The sequence below is a fragment of the Sceloporus occidentalis genome, unplaced genomic scaffold, assembly GCF_023333645.1.
Source record: "Sceloporus occidentalis isolate IW3139 unplaced genomic scaffold, rSceOcc1.0.p SCAF_96, whole genome shotgun sequence".
NCBI lineage: Eukaryota > Metazoa > Chordata > Lepidosauria > Squamata > Phrynosomatidae > Sceloporus > Sceloporus occidentalis.
In genome coordinates, this window is record NW_028317076.1 from 3,853,313 (window position 1) to 3,859,225 (window position 5,913).

A 5,913-nucleotide genomic window follows, 5' to 3' on the forward strand; every position below is an offset into this window, starting at 1 on the left:
AGTATCTGGTGTGCCCATTGATTTGTACCACTGCTTTTAAAATGCTGCTTCAAAAAATTCACACAAGTACAAGGTGCAGTGGTTATGAGTCCGTCCCATTGTTATTTTTACTTCAATTTGTATTTGTTATTTCTTCTGTTGTTGAACATCTTTAATGTCTTAGAGTTCTTTATAACAGTGAAAAGAATAAAGAAAAATAATTGTCATGTCATCTTTTCCTTCAACTTCAGTACAGTTCACACAGGTTGTAGCTGGCTTTGTGACTTCAGATCCAGCCTTTTCCGCTACCCCTAAATGATTCTTTTTGGAACAAAACATGTAGATCATAGATGTATTTTTTTGAATCCATGAACTTACCGCTTTCTGATATGGGATAAGAGAGTATGTACAAAAAAAAATGACATGCATGGCTTCTGTGCAAGAGCATATAAGTGGTTTTAATTGAAGAAGGGTACATTAATATGCTACAAATGGATACACAAGGTCAATTCTGCACATTTGCTTTAACAAAAATAATACACAATTTTTAGCAAGAAGATGTTGATTGTAAATTACAAGTGGCAAAAATAAACCATAAGTAGTGAAACATTTTAAAAGGACCAAGCACAAACAAACATTGTAGATTAAGTAAAGTCCACACAGTATTTAAATATATACATTATTTTATTTCTTGGGATTATATGGAGTCTGCTGTGTGGATTTATATACAGGGTTGTAATTGACATTTTAACAAAGGATAACTGAATGTACTAATAATACTTTTTTTGTGTAAAACCAAGAAACAGGGCGGGGAGTTCATCTATTATCTGGAAACAGTTTACGAGCTTCTGTGTATCAGTTTCGATTTTTCCTTATCTATATCTAGAAATCTGGTAGAAAGTCCTAGCAATTTCACCTGCGATTGTATATCTTTGTAGCTTAGAAGATCTTAAGCTATCAAATTCTAGAAAGAAAACAACTTTTCATATGGATGATTGAAAGAGGTCTTATATTAAGTAAAATATTTTAGTTGTAGCTCTTTTTTTTCCCTCGGCCAGAGCTTACAGTGAAAGAACTGTCAGGATAATCCTTTGCACTTTCACAGTCTTTTTCAGTTCCTTGATTCATAACTGCATATTATTGCCAAAAGCAAAACAGTCTATTTTATACTTATTTCATCAAACTGATTACATTGAATTTATCAACTCTAGAGCTATAATACTGTATACTATACCAGTACCATATATCTCAGCATTTCTCAAATTCTCCCACCAGTGCAGACTATGAACCACCAATGGTGCAGCCTAGTTCACTCTTTCCTCGAGTTATGGTGAATGCGGTGTTTGACAGCCACCCAGGCTGCTGGGGTATTCTGTCCAGCATATTGTGAGCACAGATTCGTTCACCAGGGACTGGGGAAAAAGGTGAATATTCCAGGGCATTCTACAAAGAGACTACGGAGCCCAGGACATCTTCTCATGTCCCACCAAGAGATGGGATGTTCCCTATGATGGATATTCTGAGTAGGCTCTTGTAGACTAGGTGCAAACATTTTATAAACTGTACCACTCAATACAGTAGCTGTTCTGTTTAATTAGGAGGCTGCTCTTGTTCAATTTTATTCTGGTATATATCTAGATCTGTAGCCAGTTTTATTGAACCAGCTGTTGTGTTTACGTGAGCAAAGTAGCGTCCCAGTAGTACCCACCATATCTATGTTTGATGTATTTGGCACACCACAGGAAAAGTGCCAGAGGGTGAAATTACAAATGATCCAACATTTTGCACAGATATTTCCCCTGGATTTCTTACCATATGACATCAAAACCTTGGGCCATCGCTCAATGCACTCATTAGGGGCAGGAACGCATGTGTAGCACAGCTACCGGCCATTTGTGCTCCTCTGGCAATCCTACAATCACATGCAAGGGAACGATACTCCACAGAACAAAATAGGTAATATTAACTTGTGTCACCGTTTTCACTGATGCATGAATTCTGCCCTCAGTGAGGACTATAGTTATAAATAGTATGTCTGCTGGGCAATATGAAGGCTAGAATCTGTATTTTTTTAAATATAAAGTTTCAAATGATTATTTTCAGTTTTACATAATGTTTTATTCATTTATGTGTGTCCAGTGCTGTATCTTTAATGGGGGGTGATCAGAGTTCTATTTATCTAAAGTGTACAGATGTTGTGGTTTGTTTTTGTTTTGTTTTTTTGTTTCCTGGAAATGTGGGATTTAATGTACCGCTTCCAATGTGCCACTTAAGTTCCAGATTGGGAAATTTGAAGGCAATGCTTACTGCTTCATGTGTTACCTAGATCATGGAAAGCATTGACATAGAAAAAAATAAACTGTTCTAAAAATACTGTGGTTGCTGATGTTTCCCCCCCCCTTTAAGTTCTACCATCTGTTTTGTTTGTTTTTTAACAGAATAGCGTCTTTATTCCAGAATAAGTTATTATACAGACAAACACACATATTTCAAAGAGTTTTTTGTTTAATAAAAAAAAAACAGGCAAAAGTTGCTACTACCATACAAAAATCTGCCACGCCTCCCACAATGTAGCAAGGCTCCACTTTTACCAGTAACGGCAAGGTCAAGGTTATGGATGACAAACAAGTCACCCTGCACGTTGGTGTAGCTGGGGGTCTCTTTCACCTTCCCAAGCATGTGTGGCTACACAGAAGAGCAGGGTGTCCCGGTAGAGCATTTGCCACGCCTGGAGGTCAAAATTTGCACGCGGCCTGAGCAGATGTGTGCATTCTCATTAGAACACAGTTATACCACGCCTAGCAGTCAGCACTGGGAACAGGACAGGAATAATCATGTCTCTATTGCTGAGACCTTTAGAAGCTCCATAGATAATAGTTTGGACAACATGACCCAGAACTGGTCTTGGCATCACCCACCAGTCTGTTGAGTCTCACAGAGGTCTTGCTACTGATTCACACATAACCCTCCTGAGATTGCAGGTGTCATTTACTCAATGGAGGGATGGCATCTGGACAGATAACTCACCTACAATGGTGGCAGTGCCACCGAGGCTCAGGGCTAGTGTACCTAATGGATGATCTGCCACTGCCCTTGATTTCTTACTCTCATTCACATATGTGGAAACCCAAGATTTTGCTTTTGGTTTGGCTTGTGGTAGTGTAAGATGTTAGGGCTAAATTTAGTGTTAGGGTTGGCACTAGTGTTAGACGATAACGTTAGAATTAGAAATAGTTTATGATTACAGTGTGAGGTGTTACTGAGGGTTGGTGTTTCTGTTGTGATATCCCATCCGGATTATTGCAACAACCTACTAACCAGCCTTCCACCGCTCTGGTCTATCATGAACCTAACTGCCAGACTAATTTTCCTATCCCACATCTCTTCATTTGCTGCCACACTGTGCCAGTCCATTAACCTCTTCAGGACCAGGGTTTTTTTATACCCATAAGCACAGAGGCTTTTTTTGTGATTTTTACTGCATGTTTGTTAACCCATGGTTTCCCTTTTCCATGCTTGATGTACACTACCCACACAAATAATACAGAATTTTGTTTAGAACAAGTATTATTATTATTTATTGTATTATATAGCGCCATCAAATTCCGTAGCGCTGTACAATGGGTAGACAGGACATAACAAGTAGCATATACCATAACAAATTGACTTACAGAAACAACAGGTGAGGAGGGCCCTAAGTAGGTTAAGTTTCATAGTCGTATATGAAACATAATAATTATTACTGATATGTTAAAAAAAGCTATACTATATACAGTGCTACTGAATCTGCTGGTGCTATATAAATTCGTTTTACATAAAAGATGCTAGAGTTAGTGGTTAGATTGCCAAATTTAGGTCACTGATCATTGAGGGCAGCTTTGATAAAATGGGCAGAAAATAGGTGAGAATGTGTGAGGCTATCATTATTCCTCCCACTTTTCCTTGTGTATGGTATTCTAGACTATAAAACTAATATGTAACGTGATAAAACCTTCAATGGATGTGTGTTGACAGTGAAATGAAACAGCCAACAACCACAAGATGGCGATCTTGCATTTCTGAATCTTGGTATTTTAAAACTTAGGCTAGTCCCCTTCCACTTTGCCATATTATTATTATTATTATTACTATTATTATATTGTGCCTATAGACTGAAAATAAGTAAAGTGTAGATTATAAAATGAGGCTTATGTTGCATTGGCGTATTCGTTAACTTTCTTTAATTATACACAATATTGCAATTAAACATTTCAGAAGAATGTTAAGGGTATGTTTATTGCAAAAAAAAATAGAAAAATAATTGTATATAAACATCAGGATGCCAGTAGTGTGGGATATCCTTAATTTTTTCCATTCTAATGTCGGACAGTTGAGATTAACACACTATTTTGGGGTCTATTAACTAAATATCAAGATAGGTAGAGATAGAGTCGGCAGTCAAACTGAAAGGTCTTTAAGGTCACAAAATCAAATAAATAAAAGATGAGCTAACCCAGAAATCCACCAAATTAAAGAGGGCTGCACAATTTGATGGGCAACTCAACTTCTGACCCGCACAATAAACTCAGCTGACAAACTTTAAGTTGAACTGAAACTCAGCAGAAAGTTGATCAGTTATTTGGGGTACTTTTATATCTCGTCCAGCAAATTACAATGTTGCGAAAAAGCATTTGCCCCTTTCTATTTTTATATAATTTTCACATTCAGGTTATCTAATTTCAATATAGAACAAAGACAATGTGAGTAAACAAAAAATACAGCTTTTAAATGATCATTTAAGTTATTGAAAGTATAGAGTTAATCAAAACCTACATCACCCATGTGAAAGCCTAATTGCCCCCCTAAACCTAATAACCGGTTTTGCCACCCTTGGTGGAAACAATCTTTAAATGGCAATGAGCCTTTTACATTGCTGTGGATGAACTTTCCCCACTCTTTTTGGCAGAATTAAGGGTTTGAGCATGAACTGCCTTTTTAAGGTGATGACATATCATCTCAATCACATTCGGGTCAGGACTAGGCCACTGCATAACCTTAATTTTGTTTCTTTTGAGACATTCAAAGGTGTGAATGCTTCAGATCATTGTCCTGCTGCATAACCCACCTGTGCTTGATCTTTAGTAATTGATTTTCTGGTGGAGAGCAGAATCCATGGTTTCATCAATTATGGCAAGTCTCCCAGGTCCTGAAGCAGCAAAGCAGCTCCAGACCATCACACTACCACCACTGTTTTAGACTGTTTATGTGATGTTCTTACAGCGGAATGCTTTGTTTACTTTACGCCAGATGTAACGGCACCCATATCTTCCAAAAAAATCTATTTTTTCACAGCACTGTATGTTTAGTAAACAGACCTGCATGAATTGGCATGCAATTGACACAAGGAGTCAACAAGGAGTCAACTTACTTATGTTGGCTTGTTACCCCACCTAAATATTCAAACTTAGTTTTATTGGAAATCTTGTATGTGTGACATCCTAGTGTCCGGGTACCTAGTGTCTGGCTACCTACAGCCTTCCCTCTTCCCTCTTTATTTCCCTCTACCTGTTTTCTTCTGAATCTTTGCTTTTTTTGACTGACAGCATGATTTTCTCTTTCGCATTGTCGGGTAACGTTTTGCTATCCACTCTGTAGACTAAGATTATTCTTTAAGGATCCTTTTTTATTTGGAAATAAACTTTGGTGGGACTGAGGATGAACTGATCAGATGTGCATAGAAGAAGCTTGAAGCCAAGGGAATAAAGGCAGCTAGAAGTGCAAAATACTGCATTTTTTAAGCTACTGGACTCAGTCAAGGACTGTATCATTTTTTACATTCAAAATACTGCTTGAGAATCAATCATACTATTCCATTGAGCCCCAAAACAGAAATAGTAATGTGTCTATACACACACACACATAAACACTTTCCCTTAGACACGCCTGCCAACACAC